At 45.5% G+C, this 24,603-nt stretch overlaps 1 long non-coding RNA gene across 2 annotated transcripts in view; it reads right to left on the reverse strand.

Moving 5' to 3' along the window:
* LOC117366366 overlaps nt 1-23,929 on the reverse strand; it is a 46,335-nt gene extending 22,406 nt beyond the window's left edge. Inside the window, exons 1-2 of one of the 2 annotated variants that reach the window (XR_004540571.1) lie at nt 23,853-23,929; nt 23,387-23,503 (exon numbers count right to left, since the gene is read on the reverse strand). This is a non-coding gene — a long non-coding RNA (uncharacterized LOC117366366). Of the gene's footprint in view, nt 1-23,386; nt 23,504-23,674; nt 23,744-23,852 lie in introns of those variants that run through there. The other variant, XR_004540572.1, reaches the window with a different exon arrangement.
* Nucleotides 23,930-24,603: the final 674 nt, after the last annotated feature.

Raw genomic sequence — 24,603 nt, forward strand, 5'->3', positions numbered from 1 at the left:
AAAGCAGCAATAGCACTGAGATGGACTCAAATAGATGTAGACTGAAGACCCGATTGAGACAAGTGAAGCAAATAGTCCAGAACTGATGCTAAGGAGGAAGACATCGGATGAAGCCGACGAGTGGAACACCAAGCAGAAAATCTAGTCCACTTCTGGCCGTAACATTGACAAGTGAACGGCTTCCTTGAAGCAAGGAAAACATCTTGAACAGACTGAGAAAATTGAGAAGGATCTGTTACGTAGAAAGGTACCAAGCTGTCAAGTGTAGAGACTGCAGGTTGGGATGAAGCAAGGACCCTTGACTCTGAGTGAGCTGAGAAGGAAAAACTGGTAGAAGTAGAGGCTCCCTGACACTGAATTGAAGTAGAAGGGAGTACCACGGTTGTCTGGGCCACCGAGGAGCTATCAGAATCATAGTGGCATGTTCCGCCTTCAGCTTGACAAGAGTCTTGAGAATCAGAGGAAACGGAGGGAAGGCATAAAGAAACTGATCCCTCCAGTTCAGAAGAAAGGCATCCGCCTCGAGACGACGTGGCGAGAAAATGCGGGAGCAAAACAGAGGGAGTTTGAAGTTGCTGGGCGACGCAAACAGGTCTATCTGAGGAGTCCCCCACCGAACAAACATCTGGCGAAGCGTGGGGGAATTGAATGTCCATTCGTGAGGCTACAGCAGACGACTCAATTTGTCTGCTAGACAATTCTGTTGACCCTGGATATAAACAGCTCTGAGAAAGATGTTGTGAGAAATCGCCCACTGCCACAACCGGAGAGCTTCCTGACAAAGGGAATGAGATCCCGTCCCTCCCTGTTTGTTGACATAATACATGGCCACTTGATTGTCTGTCCGAACAAGCACTACTTGGTCGTGAAGAAGATGACGAAAAGCTTTGAGGGCAAGGAAAATCGCTCTGAGTTCCACCAGATTGATATGACATCGATAATCCTTGCGTACGGAGACCATCTACGTGAGCTCCCCACGTGTAGGTTGACGAATCTGTCGTGAGCACTTTCTGATGAGGAAGATCGTGAAACCACAAACCTCTGGAAAGATTGGAAGAGAGCATCCAACACATGAGTCACCGTTATACGGCGAGAAAACGAGTCCAGAGCTTGTTGCCATTGAGACGCCAGGGTCCACTGAGGGATGCAAAGATGAAGCCTGGCAAGAGGGATCACATGAACCGTCGACGCCATGTGACCGAGCAGGACCATCATCTGACAGGCAGAGAGGGTCTGAAGAGAATACACTTGCCAGCAGAGTCAAAATAGGGTTTCTTGACGATTCAGTGGAAGGAACGCCCTCATGCTGACAGAATCCAGAGTCGCGCCAATAAATTGGAGGAACTGGGCTGGAACCAACTGAGATTTGGGAAAGTTGATATGGAATCCCAGACTTTGAAGAAAGGCAATAGTCTGGTGGGTCGCTGCAATAACCTCTTGAAGAGAAGGGGCTTTTATAAGCCAATCGTCGAGGTAGGGAAACACCTGAAGACCTCGAGAGCGCAGAGCCGCAGCCACCACAACCAGACACTTGGTGAACACTCTGGGGGAGGCTGCCAGGCTGAAAGGAAGAACTCTGTATTGGAGATGTAGATCCCCCATAAGAACATAAGAAGTTGCCTCCGCTGAGGCAGACCAGAGGTCCATCCTGCTCAGCGGTCCGCTCCCGCGGTGGCCCATCAAGCCCATTGCCTGAGCAGTGGTATATATCTATCTATACCCTTCAATCCCTTTTTCTTCTAGTAATCTATCCAAACCTTCTTTGAAACCATTTTTGAAAATATTTTTATTGAATGAACCATTCACAAGAGGAACAATCAGCAACCAAGTCAAAAGAGAAGAACAGCATAGATACAATAATCAGGTATACAATACTGCTAGGCCAGAGATTAGGCATTCAAACATAGCCTTCTCGTGAAAGGTCACATTTTTCACGTTTGAAACAGAACAACAGGAAAACAAACCTCCCTCCCTCCCCCCGCCCCAGTTCCCCCCACCCCCCCTCCCCTTGCATCCCAAGGAACCGACCCAACTTAGAACGAGTCCCAACACGCCACATAGGCCACTGATTGCCAGCTAGTGGCATCCTTCTTACGTTGCCTCTCCCAAACCGCCATCTGGGACATACTAGCTCTCCATTGTTGAAACGTAGGGCACACACTACCCACCCAGTGCTGCAGAATTAGCTTCTTAACGAGCCCAAGGGCCACCAGCACAAAGCGTTGCAAAGGCGCAGACACACCAGCCTCAGTTAGGGGATCCGTGACACCAAGCAGCAGAGTCCTGTACGACCATTCCAGGGAACACCCCAAAACATCCTCCACCTCTTGAAGTGCACGTACCCACAGCGGTCCCACCAAAGAGCATTCCAAAAAATGATGCACTAGCGTCCCCTTGAGAGCAGGACACCGGGTACAAAAGGCATCAGGCCACAGGCCCATAGTGTATCCAACGCAGCGGGTTACATACGCCCTATGCACGATCTTAAGATGAATCTCATGTAGAGCAACGTTAGGAGTCGCCCCCGCACCATCCGCAAAGCATTGGGACAACTCAGCAACCGTAACCTCTTCACCCAACTCAGAGCTCCAGCTAGCCGCCATTCGGGACAGAAAAACCTCAGCAGGCCTCCAATCTCTCCCCAGTTTGTACCAAGCCGAGAGCGAGTTAAATTCAAGGGAGAGGGAGAGAAAAGCCCTATCCAGCGGGGAAAAGGAGGGCAACTCCCCGGACGGCAGCCGAAGCGAAGAACAATAACTACGAAGTTGGAGATAGAACAGTACGGACCCTGCATTCCACGCCCAATGTTCCTGACATGCAAAAAAATCCGGCAGTCGCCCCGAGCCCAGCTCCACAAGCTGGCCAACAAATCGGCACCCAGATCTGCTAGCCCGCACAAAGAAGCCATGTGTACCCGCAGGGAAAGCAGGATTAGCCACAAACTCCAAGAAAGGGGAGGGGCCCGACGAACCCCCCACTTCTCTGCGCCACCAACCCCAAGCGGTCCGCAAAGGTCGCAACAAGGAAGCACAAGTGCCAGCCCCGGGTCTCAAGAGATTGAACACTGATACCGGGTCCGCCAACATGGACCAAAATCCCCGCGGGGCAAACTTAGTCTCACCCGTATAGATTTCGTGCACCCAACGAAGCAAAGCCACCACGTTATAGAGACGAAGATCCGGGAGATTTACCCCTCCCTGAGACCGCTCTCTAATAAGCTTTGGGTAACCAATTCGCGCCCGTTTAGAGCGCCATATGAAAGAGGAAACAATGCCTTTATATTTCCTAAGATCTCTACATGTGACCCACAGAGGCACCATCTGCAGAGGATAGAGCAACTTTGGCAAGAGGACCATCTTAAAAAGAGCAACGCGACCGAGAAAAGAAATCGGAAAGTCCATCCACCGCTTGCAAAGCGCTCCAACCGCATCTAGTTTGTCTAGTACATTTTTTCTATATACCACCCGCGGGTCCGCGTGCAGAAACACTCCCAGGTATTTAAGCGTGCCTCCAGACCATTTTAACGGGAAAGAAGGGTCATGATGAGCCACACAGTGCGAGTGGACCGCCAGAGCTTCCGACTTTTCAAAATTAATACTCAGACCGGAAAACATGCCAAATTGTTGGATAATTTGAATTAGTACAGGCACTCCCATAATAACATCCCCCAAAAATATAAGCATATCATCAGCAAACAAATTGATTTTAAATTCTTGCGTCCCCAGATGTATACCCCGCAGAGTTGTAGTTTGCCTGATCCTAATCGCTAGAGGTTCAAGGGCCAATACGAACAGCATAGGAGAGAGCGGACATCCCTGACGCGTGCCTCGAGATAAGGAAAAGGAGGAGGTGAGCGCCCCATTCACCAAGATCTGTGCAGTCGGCTGCTCATATAGGGAACGAACCCCGGCCAGAAAGCTCCCCAAGATACCCATCTGTGGTAAAATCCAGAATAGATAATCCCAGAGAACTTTATCAAATGCCTTTTCCGCATCCAGGCTTACAATAAGGGCATTCTCCTGACCCTGGTGTCTCCGTAGCATCGCCGGGTTTTGAAGCACAGATAGGGCTCGCAAAACATTAGCAGACGAATACCACCCTGGGACAAACCCGGCCTGGTCCGGGTGAACCAGACCGGGCAATACCTTGCCAAGTCGTGCAGCCATAATGGCCGCGAAGAGCTTAATATCCTGATTTAACAGGGATATAGGCCGATAGGACCCCAGCTGATCTTCCGCCCTTCCAGGCTTCGGTAATACAACAATATGAGCATGAGTGAGCCGATGCGGAGACAAACCCCCCTCACACATGGCCTGACATAAAGCCTGAAAGGGACCAATAATCTTCTCCCCTAGCAATTTGTAATATTCGGGGCCCAGCCCATCCGGGCCAGGAGCTTTCGCAAGCTTTAAAGCCCGTATAGCTCTCTGGATCTCAATGCCCTGCACTGGAGCATTAAGTGCATCTCTCTGGGCCTGGGACAGCTCGGGAAGGGGAAGGTCGCGAAAAAACTCTGCTCTCTGCTCAGTGTCACAGCTCCCCCGATCATACAGTGCCTGATAAAACTGTACAAAGCTCTGTTGAATAGCCTTGGGCGAAGTTGCCTCAGAGCCATCAGGAGCCCAGATTTTGGAAATATGTTGCCTACGGGCCCTGTGATTAACCAAGGAGGCCAACAACTTCCCCGCCTTGTTGCCCCACCTATGCAAACGATATTTATACATCTGAATATCCCTTAGGGCCCTCTGCACCAGCAAATCATTAATTTGACGTCGCAGCTCCGTGTATTGATTCTTGAGGGCTATGGAACTCTTTCTATGCAGCTCCCCCCGCACCTGACCCAGCTGACGGGACAGATCCAGCAGTGTCTTATCCTGTACCTTCCGCTTATGGGAGGTGTAAGCTATGATTTTACCCCTTAAAACAGCTTTACTAGCCTCCCAGTATACCACCTCGGAAACATCACAAGAGGGGTTATCGGCTAGATAAGAATCCCATTGTTTTACCAAGAAAGTGCGGAAATCTTTATCCTCATACAAAGTGGGATTCATTCTCCAGCCCGACAAGGTCCTCTGGGGCGCCTGGCGATCAAGAAGCTCCATCCAGACCATGTGATGATCGGAAAGTACTCCATCCTCAATCATCACTCTCCGGACTCCTGACAGAAGGGGTGGGGCAACTAGCAAATAATCCAATCTACTGTGTGCTTTATGCACTGGGGAGTAAAAAGTAAAATCAGATTCGTCTGGATGGAGCGTGCGCCAAAGGTCCACAAGGCCCAACTGCGAAGTAACAAAGTTGATCCCCTTATGGTCCCCTTGAGGTAAACGAGGCCTGGGAGGCTTACAGTCAATTAGGGGGTCAGCAGTAATATTGAAATCCCCACCAAGCACCAGTTGGTACTCGGAAAAGGGAGCAAGGGCTGCAACTAATACAGAGAAAAAACGATGAGAATACACATTAGGGGCATATATAGAGCAAAAAACATATTTCGTTCCCTGAAACACCCCTGCCCAAATTACATACCGGCCCTCAGAGTCCGAAATCAGTTTGTGCATAGTACAAGTATGTTTCTTATGGAAAAGCACAGCTACACCCCTCTGTCTGTTATTAAAGGAAGCAAAGACAAGCTCACCCACCCAGTCCCTGCGGAGCTTAGCATGCTCAGACGCGTTGAGATGTGTCTCTTGGAGAAGCAAGACATCCACCTGTAATTTCCTACAGTATTGAAGTACCTTACTACGCTTAACAGGAGAGTGCAACCCATCTACATTAAAGCTAGCAATCTTAACCCCAGGCATAATAACCAGATATAACCAAAATACACAAAAAAGACCAAAGATCATACGGGACGGCCGCACCAGCTTCCCAGCCGAGCCGGCGCTCCGTCCACTCAAACAAAAATTCATGCTGAGCCAGATTCCTAGGATGCAACCCATACCTCAAACTACCCACCAACTCAACTGTCAACTTCTTCAAACAGATCCCCCCCCTACAGTCAAAATAACCCACCCCCCATCCCTCCCGCATCTCCACCACCTCTTCCCCCATCCACACTGGCGACCCCACTCCCATGTCACCAACACTCACCACAGTCAAACACAGATGCTCACACTCCCCCCACACCCTCCCCCAACCCTCCCCCCCCCACGCAGCTCCAACCACAAGCACCAGACACAGCCATGACCAAACTAAAATAAAATAAAACAATGGAGAACAGAGGACAGGAAAACATCCCAGCCCTTGGGCACAAAGGCCAAACACAGAGGGTCACATAATAGTGAAAGAGACCCAAGACAGCCAGCCCCGCACATCAAAACAAGGCAGCTAGCTCTCCTGGTCAGGCCAAGTCAAAGAGGGAATCAGAAAATAGTTTTCAAAAGTCCATTCCTGCTCAAAAGCCGGCTGAAAGGGGTAGGAGCATCCCCTCCCCAAGTGTCTTGCCAACAATCCGCCAAAGGCCCTCCAGCACGTATCCGGTGGCAACGCAATTAAGTCCAAACAAATAGGCTCCTGCCAAAGGGCAGCAAAGTAGTCCGAACAGGCAAAAATAGTCCTCGTCCTAGATGAGTCCACGAGAGGGCATGGTAGGCCCGAAGGCTCATCCCCAAAGCATAATTTTCCTAATCCTCTGGCAGGGATGCCCCCTGAAGAACAGGCACATTACTGAGCAGGGAGACTCTCAATGAAGCGCTTCAGCTCCTCTGCCTTAGATATCGTTAAGGTGCGGTTCTCGTAGGTCAAGCGCACCTTAGCCGGGTAAAGAAAGGCAAATCGAATTCCTCTGGAAACCAGTTGAGAGCAGTAAGGCGTGAAGGTTCTTCTCAGCTCCGCCACTTTAGTAGAGAAATCTTGAAATATCAGTAGCTTAGCGCCCTCATATAGCAGATGTCGCGCCTTCTTAAACAGATCCAGTAAGCGGGCCTTAACAGCATAGTTGTGAAAGCGGGCCAGCACAGCTCGAGGTCTATTATTGCCATCCGAGTCACGCCGGTGCCCCACACGGTGAACACGCTCCACCACCACAGGTCCCTCAGCGTCCGGGAAGCCGAGCTCCTTGGGCAGCCAATTTTCAATCAAGTGCTTGAGCTCGGAATCTTGTACAGTCTCTGGTATTCCAATAAATCTAAGATTCTTTCTGCGAGCCCGGTTCTCCTGATCTTCCACTTTCTCCTCCAACTGGGAAACCCGGGCCTCCAGAGAAGCAAGCCTGCCATCAGCTATTCCAGCCCTGTCTTCTTGAGCCGATAGTCGCTCCTCTACTTGTTGCAGTTGTGCAGCCTGCCCCACCAGGGTATCTTTAAGGTCATCCATAGAGGCATGCAGCTTGGCCAGTTTTTCATCAAGCAGCTGCGAAAGGTGCCTCATGGAGACCTGCATCACCTCGTCTGGTGAGTGGGCCGGCACGACGTCCGTTTGGGTCTCCGCCATCTTACTCGCCGGGCTCCCAGAGGTCTTCGTCAGCCGTGAAACCTTTGGCGGCATACTCCGCCACAGAAGAATGCAAGCCGCGGTGGAGCTCAGCCCCCGGTCGGTCCCGGCGCCTGGCAACAACTGCGCCGTTAAGGGTCTATCAAGGGTCTATCAAGGGCCGAGCAGAAGCACACCAGGAAAAGAGGAAGTCAGTGTCAGTCAAAGGAGGCAGAGCAGAGGTCAGTTTTCAAGCTCACCAGCCTGCACGTGGTCCCCCGCCATTTTGTGCGCCGTGCTCCCCAAGGGCTGTTTCGGCCCCGAAATCGCTAGCGGCTCACTTCGCCGCTGGGGCGTGCAAACCGCGTGTTCAGCCCTCCGCCGGCTCCCTGCGCCTAGCAACGGCTGCGCCGCATATTTTAAAGCTTTTGCCGGTCCGGAGTGCGCCGGGAGGGGAGGAAATCGGGGGAGGCAGAGCGGAGCTCAGTGTGCAGACGTCCGCTCAGGAACCAGCCATCACGTGACCCCCTTTGAAACCATTTAATGTGTTCCTGTCTACCACAGCCTCTGGAAGCGCATTCCATGTATCCACCACCCTCTGAGTGAAGAACTTCCTAGCGTTTGTTCTAAACCTGTCCCCTTTCAGTTTCTCCGAGTGCCCCCTTGTACTTGTGGTGCCCCTTAATTTGAAAAATCTGTCCCTGTCTACTTTTTCTATGCCTTTCAGGATCTTGAAGGTTTCTATCATGTCTCCTCTAAGTCTCCGCTTTTCCAGGGAGAAAAGTCCTAGCTGCTTTAATCTGTCGGTATATGGGAGATTTTCCATTCCCTTTATCAGTTTAGTCGCTCTTCTCTGTACTCCCTCTAGTACCGCCATGTCCTTCTTGAGGTGCGGCGACCAGTACTGGACACAGTACTCCAGATGCGGCCGCACCATTGCACGATACAGCGGCATGATGAATTCCCTCGTCCTGGTCGTGATACCCTTCTTAATGATACCCAACATTCTGTTAGCTTTTCTTGAGGCCGTGGCGCACTGCGCCGATGCCTTCAGTGTTGCATCTACCATCACTCCCAGGTCTCTCTCCAGGTTACTGACCCCTAGTGGTGTTCCCCCCATTTTGTAAGTGAACATCGGGTTCTTTTTCCCCACGTGCATGACCTTGCATTTCCCTACGTTGAAGCTCATTTGCCATTTTACGGCCCACTTTTCCAGCTGCGTTAGATCCTTTTGGAGATCTTCGCAGTCTTCCCTCGTTTGAGCCCTGCTGTATAGTTTGGTGTCATCTGCAAATTTTATGACCTCACACTTGGTTCCCGCTTCTAGGTCGTTTATGTAGATATTGAACAGGAGTGGTCCCAGCACCGACCCCTGTGGAACTCCGCTCGTGACCCCTTTCCAGTCCGAGTAGTGGCCCTTTACGCCAACCCTCTGTTTCCTGTTTGCCAGCCAGTTTTTGATCCATCGGTGGACCTCCCCTTGCACCCCGTGGTTCCATATCTTTTTGAGCAGTCTCTCGTGTGGTACCTTGTCGAAGGCTTTTTGGAAGTCGAGGTAAATGATATCTATAGATTCCCCTTTATCCACCTGGCTGTTCACCCCCTCAAAGAAGTACAATAAGTTTGTGAGGCAAGACCTACCCTTGCAGAAGCCATGCTGACTCGGTTTTAGCTGCACATTGTTTTCAATATATTCACAGATGCTGTCCTTAATCAGTGACTCCATCATCTTTCCCGGGACTGAGGTCAGGCTCACCGGCCTGTAGTTTCCTGGGTCGCCCCTTGAGCCCTTCTTGAAGATGGGCGTGACATTTGCTATTTTCCAGTCCTCCGGGATCTCTCCGGTTTTTAGGGATAGGTTGCATATTTGTCAGAGTGGCTCCGCTATTTCGTTTTTTAGTTCCTTGAGTACCCTTGGGTGAATGCCGTCCGGACCTGGTGATTTGTCGCTTTTTAGTCTGTCTATCTGCTTGAGTACATCCTCTTGGCTTACCTTTAAATTGACCAGCTTATCATTTTGGTCTCCTATTACGATTTCCTCGGGTTCCAGAATGTTGGTTGTATTCTCCCTCGTGAAGACTGACGTGAAGAACTCATTTAACTTGTCAGCTATCTCTTTCTCTTCTTTTACTACTCCCTTTCTATCTCCATCATCCAATGGTCCCACCTCTTCTCTTGCCGGTTGCTTCCTCTTGACGTATCTGAAGAAAGACTTGAAGTTTGTTGCTTCCTCTGCCAGTCTCTCTTCGTATTCCCTTTTTGCTTTTCTAACCAGTCGGTGACACTCCTTCTGGTATTCTTTGTGCACTTTTTGGTTCTCCTCTGATTGGTCTTTTTTCCATTTTCTGATTGGTTCCCACCTTGAATCTGAGATATTTGCGAAAGTGTGGATGAACAGGGATATGAGTATAAGCCTCTTTGAGATCCAGTGAGCACATCCAATCCCCCTGATCCATGAGTGAGTATAAGGTCAGGAGCGAGAGCATGCGAAACTTCTCTTTGACTAGAAATTTGTTGAGGGCTCGAAGATCCAGAATGGGTCGCAAATCCACCATCTTCTTGGGTACCAGGAAATACCTGGAGTAGAATCTCAGATTGTGCTGGGAAGAAGGAATCTCCTCCACCCCTCGAAGGCGAAGAAGCGCCCGAGCCTCCTGAAGAAGAAGGGGGAGTTGCGAGGACCTGGAATGACACTCTCTTGGCGGTTGATCTGGGGGCACCTGAATCAGGCGGATAGTTGTCAGCACCCAGAGGTCTGATGTGATACTTTCCCAACGTGATGAAAACAGGGAAAGGCAACCTCCAATGGGCAGAGGAGAATTTTGCAGGGAGGATGGAATGCTCAAGACCGGAACGTCAAAAAGACGGAGCCGGTTTAGTGGCAGCAGGCGCCTGAGGTTTCTGAGGACGTTGATGCTGTTGAGGACGTCGAGGTACCGTTGGACCGGAAAACTGCCAATGTCGTTCCCCTACATAAAAAGGGTTGCAAGGCTGAGGCTGCGAACTATAGACCGGTAAGCCTCACCTCAATAGTGTGTAAACTCATGGAGACACTGGTTAAGTATAGATTGGATACGATCCTAAACGAGGAAAATCTCCGGGATCCCAGTCAACATGGATTCACCAAGGGTAGGTCATGCCAGTCCAATCTTATCAGCTTCTTTGACTGGGTAACAAAAAGACTGGACTCAGGCGAGTCCTTGGACGTCATGTACCTGGACTTCAGCAAAGCGTTTGACAGCGTCCCACACCGCAGGCTGCTGAACAAGATGAAATCGATGGGGTTGGGAGAGACTCTAACTACATGGGTCAAAGATTGGCTTAGTGGCAGACTCCAGAGGGTGGTGGATAATGGTACCCTCTCTAAAATGTCAGAAGTGACTAGCGGAGTGCCACAGGGTTCAGTCCTGGGCCCTCTCCTCTTCAACATATTCATTGGGGATCTGACTCAAGGGCTTCAAGGCAAGGTAACCTTATTCGCTGATGATGCCAAACTATGCAATATAGTAAACGACTATAATCTAAAGGATGCTATGGAGCAAGACCTGCGTACTTTAGAAAGCTGGTCCTCGATCTGGCAGCTGGGCTTCAACGCCAAGAAATGTAAGGTCATGCATCTCGGAAACAGAAATCCTTGCAGAACTTACACCCTGAATGGAGAAACTTTAACCAGAACTACGGCAGAACGAGACTTAGGGGTAATCATCAGTGCTGATATGAAAGCTGCCACTCAAGTGGAAAAGGCTTCATCTAAAGCACGGCAGATGATAGGTTGTATCAAGAGAAGCTTCGTCAGCAGGAAGCCTGAAGTCATGATGCCATTGTACAGAGCCATGGTGAGACCTCATCTGGAATACTGTGTGCAATTTTGGAGGCCACATTACTGTAAAGATGTGCTCAGAGTTGAATCGGTTCAGCGGATGGCCACCAGGATGGTCTCGGGGCTAAAGGATCTCCCGTACGAGGAAAGACTGAGCAAATTGCAGCTTTACTCTCTCGAGGAGCGTAGGGAGAGGGGAGACATGATTGAGACATTTAAGTACATCACGGGACGGGTTGAGGTGGAAGATGATATCTTTCTCCTGAAGGGACCCTCGACCACAAGAGGTCATCCGCTCAAACTCAGGGGAGGGAAGTTTCGTGGAGACGCCAGGAAGTACTTCTTCACGGAGAGAGTGATTGAGCATTGGAACAAGCTTCCAATGCAGGTGATAGAGGCACACAGCGTCCCAGACTTCAAGAATAAATGGGATACCTATGTAGGATCCCTACGAGGGTCAGCCAAAGGATAGGATCACTAGGGTATAGACTTGAAAGAGCGGGTCAGTAAAATGGCAGTATTACAATTCTACTTAAAGGGGACATTAGACTTAAAAGGGAGGGTCGATGGTGTGGGCAGACTTGATGGGCTGTAGCCCTTATCTGCCGTCATCTTTCTATGTTTCTATGTTTCTATGAGGAGGAGGCCTAGAAAAGGCAGGAGTCGTCTTCATAGGATAACAACGAACCGGTTGTTTATAAGCCCGGGCAGTAGACAGTTTGGGCTTGGACCTGAGCAGGAAAGCAAAAGAGCGCTCATGCTCAGAGAGTCTCTTGGTGGCAGCTTCAATGGAGTCGTCGAACAACTCATTCCCCTGACAAGGCAAGTTGGAGAGACGGTCCTGCAAATTAGGGTCCATGTCGACTATGCAGAGCCAGGCAAGGCGACGCATGGCAACTGCAAAAGCTGACACCCTCGAAGAAAGCTCAAAGGCATCATAAGATGCCTGCAACATGAAAAGCCTCAACTGGGAAAGAGTTTGGAGGATTTGCTTAAATTCAGACAGACGGTGTTTGGACAGGACTGGATAAAACGATGGCAACATCTTCAAAAAATGGTTGAAGTATGACGTAAAAACATAATTGTAGTTTAAGATCCTGTTCACCATCATAGAATTTTGATATAATCTACGACCAAATTTGTCCATGGTACGTCCTTCACGACTAGGAGGGACAGTTGCAGAAACCTTAGATGGATGAGCTTTCTTGAGGGAGGATTCAACCACCAAAGATTGGTGGGAGAGTTGTGACTTTTCAAAGCCCTTACAGAGGACTGTGTGATATCGTGACTCCAGCTTTGATGGAATAGCCGTGACCGAATAAGGTGTTTCCATATTGCGGATGAAGGTCTGCTTGAGCACTGGTGTCATGGGTAACCTCAAAGTCTCCTTAGGAGGATGCGGGAGTTTCATATCAGCCAAGTATTCCGGTGTATATTTGGAATCTGAGTGCAAGTTCAGATGAAGAGCTTGCCCCATGTCATAGACAAACTTGGCAAAAGAAGATGATTTGGAAGAAGAAGCTTCCTCAGGAGAAGCAGATCTGGAACGAGGAGCCACGGAATAGGAGGGTGAAGCCTCACGGGTGTACTGCAACACCGGTTCCGACTCCACCCGCACTGTCACTGAAGAAGCTCCACTCCCAGTTTGTGGGGGAGTGAAGGAATGCTTTCTTTTTAGACTCCTCGAGGGGGACGTCCTCGGGGTTCGAGGAGTAGAATGCCTCAAAGCTGGAGGAGAGGGATCCCGAAGCAAAGACCTTGAGGGAGGGGTCCTCGACCTCAAATGCCTCGAAGACAAAGAAGAGGAAGCGACCTTCGGCTCAGAGCGAGGGAGTTGCCTCGAAGAGACCTCCAAATGCCTCGAGCTCTTCGAAGCAAGGTGTTTTGATGTCCTCGACCGATGCTTCGGACGAGGCAAAGAGGATCTCGAGGGAAGATCCGGCGAGGATTCCGAGGAAGAAATTCTCTTGCGAGACCTGCCCCGTGGATGGTGCACCAGGATCTCAGGCTGCTGCTCAGGCTGGTCCACCCGAGGCAAAGTCAAAGATGGGACCAACTGAGCCACAATGGATGAAATTTGGGTAGTCAAGATGGACTTGAGCATGTCTTCAAACATTGGCGTAGGTGCTCTCGTGCGCTCCAAGGAGGGCGACCTCAATTTAGAGTATTCCCGAGACTTGGAGGCACGTTTCGCAGAAGGTCTCGAAGATAGAGTCACACCCGGAGCCCCGGGTAGTATGGAAAGAGACTCTGGAGGCTTCTTGGACATGGTACCTGGAAAGGAAGCAGGAGACTTACCCCCAGAGGCAGGCTTCGAGGATGGACCCAAGGAGGCCTTCGAGGCCAAGGACCCTGAGGTCTTCGAGGCCGAGGCCGAAGCAGGTGTCGTGGGCGAGGTCTTACCGCCCGAGGCTGCCCCCGATGTCGAGGCCTTTGGTCCCGAAGGCGTCAAGATAGTCGGGGCCGAGGACTTTTCAGGCTCCATATTGAAGAGTTGAATAAATCTGTCACAGCGGCAGTGAAAAGCACGAGGCTGGAGGGTCAGACAGCGAACACAATCTCTGGACGATGACTGTCACCCAAACAGACCATACACGACTATGAGGGTCGGTGATAGAGATCGTCCTGCCACACTGGTAGCAATGCTTAAACCCGGTCACAGGCCGGGACATAGAAAAAAGAAAGTCCGTACCAGAAAAAGAAGAGAGGGCCTAGGCCAGGGGTGTCAAATGTCGGTCCTCAAGGGCCACAGTCCAGTCGGATTTTCAGGATTTCCCCAATGAATATACATGAGGTCTATTTGCATGCACTGCTTTCATTGTATGCTAATAGATCTCATGCATATTCATTGGGGAAATCCTGAAAACCCGACTGGATTGCGGCCCTCGAGGACCGACATTGGACACCCCTGGCCTAGGCCTAAGCCCTCTGAACCGGACGAAACAAAAAAAGAAAACAAAATAGTATTATTATTTATTTTTTTTTACTAAGAAGAAAAGAAAGAAAAGGGAATAAACCCGAAGCACAGTGACCAAAATAAATTCAGCCGCGGTGATGAGAAAGCAAATGCTGCAGAGCCAGGAAAACAAGTCTTCTCAGCTCCGCGGAAAACGATTAACTGAGGATCTTCACAGTAGATGCGCCCCCTAGTTCGGGCGGGAAGGCATGCGTGGTGCAGCACTCGAAAGCTCGAGATCTTCAAGCAAGTTTGCTTTCGAGGCTGTCCACTGCGGGGCTCCGTCGGTGACGTCACCCATGTGTGAGAATATGCTGCTTGCTTGTCCTGGGATAAAACTGTCATAGGGAAAATACCTCTCATCATCAGCCCTAAACAAAGAGCTCCTTTTATCAAGCCGTGCTAGCGGTTTAACGTGCATAATAGCGCACGTTAAACTGCCAGCCGCGCTAGCTGCTACCGCCTTCTCTTGAGCAGGTGGTAGTTTTTGGCCAGTGTAGGGATTAGCACATGATGAAAAGTCACGCGCGTTAACCCCGCTAGCGCAGCTTGATAAAAGGAGCCCAAAGTCTCACAAAGTCCAGTTTGTGTCCAACAGTATCAGTGCATAATTCAGCAAATAGTGATGTTGAATTACGGGAAGGATTAATGAGGGAATTATAGTTCAGTAAGCCTGAAATGATATGCTATTTCTGGAAGGCTGTCAGGGCTTCACCTCCAGGTGGAAACCATCTTAGTGATGCAGCAACATCTGGAAATGAATTTCCTTCTCCTTCCTTGCGTTAGTATTAGATACCAAGTGAATATTTTAAGTGTAGTGGGGGTGGGTCCCCCCTCAAAAAAAAAAGGGTTACTTCAAAACACTCAAAAAGACAAAATAGTATCTGCTGTTGACTGGGCACCATTGTCCTGCACGCATTTATCGGTGCACACATTTGATGGGGCATGATTGACAGGGCGCTATTGTCGGGCCACATCCCTCCACATAGACACACAGATGCCTGATACCTCCTGATACCTCTTAGGAGACATCTATTATGTTGGATCTTCTAAGTCAAAGTAAGCAAGAAATGACAAACTATTAAAGAAGGAAGTACTTTTACATAGAAACTTGATGGCAAATAAAGGTCAAATGGCCCATCCAGTCTGCACATCTGTGGCATCCACTATCTCCTCTCTCTTTAAGAGATCCCGCATGCCTGTCCCACGCTTTCTTGAATTCAGACACAGTCTTTGTCTTCACCAACTCTACCAGGAGACTATTCCATGAAACCATCACCCTCTCTGTAAAAAAGTATTTTTTTAGATTACTCCTGAGCCTATCACTTCTTAACTTCATCCTATGCCTCTCATTCTGGAGTTTTCTATCAAATGAGACTTGCCTCACGTGCATTTATGGCACATAGGTATTTAAATGTCTATCATAACTCCCCTCTCCTGCCTTTCCTCCAAAGTATACCATATATATATATATTGAAATCTTTAAATTTGTCCCCATACAACCTATGACGAAGACCACCAACCATTTTAGTAGCCTTCCTCTGGACCAACTCCATCTTGTCTATATCTTTTTGAAGGTGTGGTCTCCAAAATTGCACACAATATTCTAAATTAGGTCTCACTAGATTCTTATACAGGAGCATCAATACTTACTTTTTCCTACTGGCCATACCTCTCCCAAAGGACCTTCTAGCTTTCGCTGTTGCCTTTTAAACCTGTCTGGCCACATCATCACATACTATCACACTCCTCTTTCATGCAAAAAGTTCTTCACCTCCTAAACTGCACCGTTCCCTCAGATTTTTGGAGCCCAAATGCAACCTTGCATTTCTTAGCATTAAATTTAGCTACCATATTTCAGACTATTCTTCAAGCTTCGCTAGGTCTTTCTTCATGTTACTCACACCATCAAAGGTGTCTACTCTATTGCAGGTTTTGGTATCATCTGCAGAAAGGCAAATCTTATCTGACAGCCTTTCAGCAATATCATTTACAAAAAATATTAAAAAGAATAGTCCCACAAACTGAACCTTGAGGCACACCACTGATACATCCCTTTCCTCAGAGCAATCTCCATTGACCGCTACCCTCCGTTGCTTTCCACTCAACCTTTTCTTGACCCAGCCCGTCAATTTGGTCAACTCTTATTCCACCTTCTAACTCATTAATCAGCCAACGAGCTAAAAATACCAAATCTTAAAAATGTCCTACAACCACCTACGATAAAGACAGTCCTTGCATCACATAAAAAAGTTGACATTCAAAACTATAATTCATCATCATCTCTGGATTCAATGGAACATTAAAACCTCCCAAACAGTTTGTCAATATAAATCTAAAAGAAAATCTAAAAATGGATATCCATGCACCTTTGCTACTCCTGGAGGACAATCCACAATACATAGCACCATACTTACAGTCTTTAAAACCAAACATTCTCCCAGCTCACATACCATTGAACCTACATCTGTAAATCCCAATTTTAGTTTATTTTTTTTTAAAAACACAACCTCTCCATCCTTTTTCTCATTCGGCAGGCCCAAAACCAACCAAACCCAGGCGCACAGCACTATCGTACTAAAACCACATTAGACTTCAAACACCAGGCATCCAATACACATAAAATCTCATAATCAACCCTATCCAATATATCGTAAATTAACTCAACTTTATTTCTTATAGACCTAGCATTTATATATCCACATTTACAAGTCTTGAAATTTAAATCTTGACCCAATAATAGTTGTATGTGTGTTAAACAACTCGTAACACCAGGCATATCCCTTTTGCATGTTCTGATTGGTGCCAAACACCCATATCTGTCATTTCCTATCACAACTTCTATAGTCTGTGGTTGCTCATAATCACCCTCCTTCTTCCTCAATAACAACTAATATTTTCTTACAGAGACAAATTATTTTAGCCCCACTAATATTCCTTCTAAATTCACCCAAATGTTCACCCATAGAAGTGCTCTAAGGAGCAGACCTGCTCCTTCGTTGCGCTTCTTTGTCGTGCTCACCCCTCCGGAGCTACGCGCCTCCAGTGCCACTTCAGTAAATTTAAATCCTGTGCCCCTGAAACGTCACCCTTGGGGGCAGGGCCAGCAATCTCCCAGCTGAGCGGTGATCATAGATGAAGAGAAATATTCTCCTACAGTCCCAAACAGCAGCAGAACATACAATTATCAGGGTAAATGGCACAGCAAATGGGAGAATGTTCCAACAGCAGGCAGCATTTTTTTTCTCCAGCGCCACTTCAGTCAATTTAAATCCCGCACCCCTGAAACATCATCCTAGGGGGTGGGACCAGCAATCTCCCAGCTGAGCGGCGATCACAGATGAAGAGGAATACTCTCTTGGGCTTCTCCAGTGGTTCTGGTTCTTTACAGGCTCGACCAACTGAATTCTCCTCAGCTTCTTCTGCAGTGACTAATGGAATTCTGCTTCCACTTTGCCCTTAACCAGTCTTTCCCAGGCTTTGTTTCTTTCCTGGAAGTCTCTCTCAATTACTTGAGGCTTCACTCAGCTTTCCTGGGCTCTGCTTGAGCCCATGGTCAAGGAAAGTTGCTCCCTTACTGAGCTCAAAGAAGTCTCTTCCTACTAGGACCTCTGTCAGTGTTACGAATTGCAAAAGGCAAAACATTCTATAAGGCTGGTCCAGCAATTCTGAAAAGAGATTCATGGTAATAAATGTACAGTAAAAGATGTAACTTCTAACAGTCCTTTTGCAGCAGAATGTAAAGATCCTTACTTTTGATATTTAAAGCTCTACATAGGTCTTAAAATTAATTCTGAACTGTACAAGTAATCAATGTAGAGATAAAAAGGGGACGATATGAGTGAAATAACAAACACTGCATATCAACCGAGCAGTGGCATTTTGAGTAACTTGAGTAGCAATTTCTGAGGCAAACTGAGAAAAAGTCCATTGCAGTAACTAAATAAAGAAAAACTAAAATACTTAACAACAGTCCAAAAATTATTAGGATTCAAATCACGTACACAATGCAGCAACTTGAGTTTAACAATAATCTTTAGAAGTGACTTTATAGATAAGGAAGAATCCATAATTACATCCAAATAATGCAGGTCTCTCGAGATGAAATCCTATTGAATACAAAACAAGTAGGAGCATTGTAATCTATATAGCAGTGTCTTGCAAATTTTCTCAAGCCACGACACACTAAACATAGTGGCCATGGCTCGAGACTTCGATGTGATGATGTCATGCGTATGCGTCTGGCATGCATGAAGGCCCTCCAGATGGGCCCTGAGTCGCCAGTGGGGGGTGCAAGAAGGGAAGATGTACAGAGAGAAGGAGAGGTGCTGGCACCAGTTGATTGCCTACAGGATGTGCCTCTTGCATCTCGTGGCACACCTGACATCTCAGGAGGCACACTAATGTGCTGTGGCACACAGTTTACGATACACTGCTATAGAGCATGAAAGCAACAATATTTGAGTCTTGTTAAGGTTCAAATGAAATTTGTTAGCAGTCAACCATGAATTTAGAGTTCTTAGGCATAGGAATGGAAACACAAGTCAGAAACACAGCAGCAAGAAATTCTGACTTATGCTTTGATATCTCATGTATCTCACAGAGTAACACAATCAGTCCTTTAGATCGCCAATATTTAGGGCTCAGACTGCTTGTCAGGGGCAAAGGAAAATAAGGGATACCCTTAGGAGGCAGTTAGGGGAAAAAGAAACCAGGAAGCTTTTCTCAAGGAATAAATTCTTGCTATCCAGTAAGGAGCCAATCTGAAATGGTAGGACCTGTGTGGAGCTAACACTGCTCAGTTCTGGAAATAAAGGTATCATCTAGTACTTTAGGATAAGATGAACTCTAAAGGGGGAATTATATTTATGGCTTTCATTGGTGGTGCCAGAAAAAAATTGCCACTAAGATGGGAATTCATCAAGCAGCGTTAGGGCTTTAAGTCGTGGTAAATGGCCCTTACCATGACTTATACAGCCCTAACACTGCAGGGCCAAAAATAGTGCAACAATATTTAAGTCCCTGCATGTTACTAAGAAATTAGATGCAAATGCATGTTTTGCATCTCATTACTATGCAAATTAGCCTAGTTAGGGCCCAAAACCAAAAGTAAAATACTTTGCTGGAGAGTTTGAATTATATTGGATATTTTTCCTCCACTCCTCCCAGTGTTTATTAGTGAACTAAAACTAACATTTTGAGCATTATTCTGAAGTACATGATATCATATTGGGCTAATGATGTCATAAATTTTCAATTCATTGACCAAAATATTTATGTATCTAATTTTTTTTATCATAAAACTCACCAAAACATTCATTTACAAAATCAAAATTAAAATATGGGTAACAAATTCCAGCCTATGAGCTGTATTTTCTGAAGTGCACTATATACAATAAACACAACCCAGGTCCCATTGTATGCACTGATGCGGTAGCACACTTTAGTAAAGCATGCACTGATGCGGTAGCATACTTTAGTAAAGGTAACCCTAAATGTTGAGTTTGAAGCAAGCACTATAAAACATTCAATTCTAATATCTAGAATGACAGGACTTCAATAGCTTGATGCAAGTACAGTATTTGTTTAATGGTTTCCCAGGAGCTTCCTCTTGCAAAAACATCATAGATTTTTACAATCCAAAAAACACTTACCAAGCTTAAAATGGCATACCACAGGGCATGCTGAGAAGACTGTGGTAATTTTTTAATATGGCATACACAAACCATGTGTTAAAATATTTTTTCACAGGGGCATGTCTATGTAAATCAGCTAGCATGTCAGCATTGCTGCTCACTATCCAATTAGCATAGGTTTACATGAATCCCTACCGCTTACAAAATAAGTGGCAGTATGGGCACATGTGCTAATTAGCATGTGGCTCATTAATGGAAAACTTGGAATTTTGATCATTTTACCCCATGTGAAAAATGGCCTTATCATGAGGGAAAAGTCCTGTGTAAGAATGCGCTAAGGCCACTTTTTGCTGCAGCTTTGCAAAAGGGCCTCTTAGTCACTACTGGTAACAAATGTCCCAAGACAACTCATTAATTGTACAATGACAACAAAAAAATGTAGAAAAATGATTATAAAATGTTTAAAGAAATTGCAATCTCAGGGAAAGCAAAAAAGCTGAGTGGGATTAGCAGAAGCAGCCTGAAATTTATGGAAAGGAAACTTTTTTTTTTTTACTCTATATATTTTTATTGAAAGGTAGTATAAGATACAAAAAAGTACATAACAACAATGAAAAATACCAACAGCGACAAATCAGTATGGTAGCAGAATAAAGAATTATGACAATCCTACTAAACACCCTCACTGTTTTCAAACCAAACCTGCCCCTCTCCACCTATCCTTCTCATCCCAATAACATTAATACGGTAGTAATTTTATTATATAATCTGATCATACACTTACATAGAATATAATAATGCATATATTGATGAAGGTACAAAAGGAAACTTGAAGATAAATTTTTCCTATTTAAAGAATAGCTAAAAAATAAAAGGCATTTTTTGCAGCAAAAATAATTTTGTACCTAAGGGGCCCTTTTACTAAACCATGTTAGGAAATAGGCTTACCACATTTTAATGTGGGACTTTCCCATGTACCAAATCCATGTTTAATGTAGCACTAGTCAGGCATTTTTCAATTTTATTTTTTTCAAATCATGCATTGTTTGCAATAGTGCACATTACCTCATTTAGGTCTCCTTTTACAAAGCTGTGGAAGCGATTCCCCTATGGCAAATGCGCTGAAACCCATTCAGTTCCTATGGGGTTTGGTACCACAGCTTTGGAAAAGAAGCCCTTAGGAGTCCTTTCATTGAGGTGTGATAACAGATTTAAGGTGCACTAAATGATGGGCAGACCACTGTATACCTATGGACTACATGGTGCTTAATGCACATTAATTCATTAGCACACCTTAGTGATAATTCTGCATTATGAGGTTAGAAGTTTCAAGTTTAAGTTTCAAGTTTATTAGGTTTTTCATATACTGCCTATCAAGGTTATCTAAGCGGTTCTACAATCAGATACTCAAGCATTTTCCCTATCTGTCCCGGTAGGCTCACAATCTATCTAACGTACCTGGGGCTATGGAGGATTAAGTGACTTGCCCAGAACACACTAATGCAAAGGTGCTAGCTGGATAACACTTCCCTTCTCATTTCCCTCCCATGCTACTCCTTCCTGAAAAAAGTCATTTAAAAAATAATGCCCGATTAGTGCACACTAAGGCAAATCACATCAAAATACAGTAAAACCTTGGTTTATGAGCAAAATTCGTTCCAACACCATGCTTGTAATCCAAAACACTCGTATATCAAAGCGAATTTCCCCATAAGAAATAATGGAAACTCCACAACCCAAAATCTTTAATACAAAATACTATACGTACTTGAATTGCAAGACCTCGCTCGTTTAGAACAGTCACTATACTCCTGCAGCATCAGAGAGAGAACCATCGGCTCAGTTGTGATGATGTGAAGTGTGCATACTATATGTACTAGTATTGCAAGACATTGCTTGTATATCAAGTTAAAATGTAATAACATGATTTGCTTGTCTTGCAAAATACTTGCATACCAAGTTATTTGCAATCCAAGGTTTTTACTGTACTTCAATGTCTTTTGCAGTAAGCCTCTTTTTCCCCATTTTAATAAAAGGGCCCCTAAATCTAGAAATTAAATAAATAAAAATATATTATATTATATATATACACACACACCATTCTAATAATATGTCCTTATTAAATCAACATGCAGAAAGAACAAGCTATAGACTTTGGAGCCTTTCTGCTATCATCATCATTTTATGGCACATTGAATAAGAAAATATTTGTTCAAAAAAAAAGTTAGGAAATTAAAAGTACCAACTGCACTTCTGTAGCCTATAAATCTTTCAAACAAAGACAGCAGTTATATACTTCCCTATGGAGGAAGGAGAAGAATAATTTTGGATAGATCAATTGTGTCCTCCTTATTGAATCTAATTTTCAGGATCCTACTTTTGTGAGGCTTCTAAAACTATAGAAATTTAAAATAGTTGTTCACAATCTTATATATTTGAGACCCATTATTGTCACTGAAGACATAAGAAGCGAAAAGCAAAACAAAAATAATTTAGAAATTGTCTTGCCATCCCAATTTGTACATATCAAATTTGTGCTCGGGAGATTCTAGGCAGATTTTCTCTCTACCTATATAAAAGACCTAGTGGTAGGCTCTGATGCATAGCTCTGAAATAATGAACTATAACGCTGTAGAAAGAGATTTATATGATAAGGGGGGGAAAATCATACAGTATATACATTAATATAGTTTTAAAAATCTGCACACTGCTTCCTCACACTAATGTGTTCAGTTTTGGTTTGGTTTTTTTTAATGAAGCGAGAGTCGGGATCACCCCATAGTTTTAGTGCAAACTGCAACAAAACGAAAAATAGGACACGTCCAAACCAAGGAACGGAAAGAAAATATTAATATTTTATAATCACCTACTTGTGGAAGTTTTCTTCCATTTTAAGGACAATTTGAAATACTGTATTTGATTCTATATACATTTTCCTTTAGCATGTTTTAATCAAATCATTCTGTCATACACAATAGAAAATGGTTTAACACCAGTAAAGATTTATGCATAATTTAATGCTTTATTTAGTTTAGCCTGAAAAGAATGACCTAGCATATTACGGGGAATCATGTCTATTTATCAAAGATAATATAGTAAGTTAATCAAAAGAAATGCATTCTATAATATATTTTTTTTAAATCCAAGCATTAAAATAACGAGCAATCAGATTCAGAGGCCTAGAAAGGTAATTATATATTTTACTGCAAGTAATGTAATGAAAATTAAACTTACCTATATATATAATACCATAATTGCAACATTTAAAAGCTCTTAATCCCAGGAAAACACTGAATTTCCCTAATGGTTGCTTAAACACTTTTATCCCTTTTACCATAAACTCGATCAGAGGAGAAAAAAAAAAAAAAAGTTATCCGCTGCCAGCATCCAGATCGTCAGCTTCTCTCACTCACTTGCATACACCCACTAAGCCTGTCACCTCTAAGAGCAAGATGGCCACCGGAATCCTCAGCTGAATGTCATGTGATCAACGGCTGTGTGTTTTCCCCTTCTGTGTTCCTGAATAGAATAGTCCCCTCTAGGGAATCCCCAGCTGACAGTTACCTAAGGAACTGAGCAGAATTATTTTTCAGCCTCTAAGCATAACCGAGCCTGCAGATGTTAACCGATTACTGTCAGGTGCAGTGAATTTTTTGTTTTTTTTCTCCAAACGCAGACCACCTAATTTACATACATAGAGAAAGCAAAGAGAAAAATGTGTGTTATTAAAAATTATTTCATTGACCGTGTATGCAGATTGCAGAGATAATTAGGATTTAAAAAGAGCTATTATTTTAAACTAGCAGGACTTGTGACTGGTCATTCCATTCCTCTTCTCTAACAGTTCCTTACCTCCATCCAGTTCCAACGCAAGGATGTGGTAGGGCGGCAAATCTTTAGCCTTGAAAGCCCATCCTCCCCAATTAATCTTTACGTTCCTATGCGCCCCTCCCCAGCACTATCCCTCCCAGAATAATTTGGGTAAACGGGCTATCAGGAATCTGCTCGCCGTCCTTTCTAATAAAATTACCTCATATCGTTTCTCTGAGTTTGTGTAGTTGTCAAGTTATTGTTTTGCTTTGAATGTAGCTGCTTTTATGACACCACCCTCCCTCCCCCAAAGAAGCTGTTGCCCAGGGGTAGGCAATTCCGGTCCTTGAAAGCCAGAGCCAGGTCAGGTTTTCAGGCTATCCACAATGAATATGTATGAGATGGATTTGCATGCACTGCCTCCTTGAGATGCAAATCTATTTCATGCATATTTATTGTGGATATCCTGAAAACTTGAGCTGGCTCCAGCTCTTGAGGACTGGAATTGCCTACCCCTATCCTAAACCAGGGCTGCCCAAGTCTAGTCCTCAAGCTCTACTGGCAGGCCAGGTTTTCTGGATATCCACAATGAACATGCATGAGAGAGATTTGCATACCAAGAAGGCAGTGCAGGCAAATCTCTCTTATGCATATTCATTGTGGATATCCAGAAAACCTGGCCTGTCAGTAGATCTTGAGGACCGGACTTGGGCAGCCCTGCCCTACACGATTGTCTAGTCTTATGTAAACTGGCCCTGCCTTCATGTGGCTATCCCTCCCTCATCCATCTCCTTCTTTCTTCCTTTCCCATAACTCCTGTCTTCCTTACTCATCCAAAATGATTCTCTCCTCTCCCAGCTTCACCCCAGTATGCCTCGTATCCTCCAAGGCTGACTTCAACACTTCTTCCCAAACCAGAAAGGCATATTTTTATTTATTTAAAAATTTATATACCGCATACGCATTGTATT

This window comes from Geotrypetes seraphini, chromosome 9 (genome assembly GCF_902459505.1).
Source record: "Geotrypetes seraphini chromosome 9, aGeoSer1.1, whole genome shotgun sequence".
Lineage (NCBI taxonomy): Eukaryota > Metazoa > Chordata > Amphibia > Gymnophiona > Dermophiidae > Geotrypetes > Geotrypetes seraphini.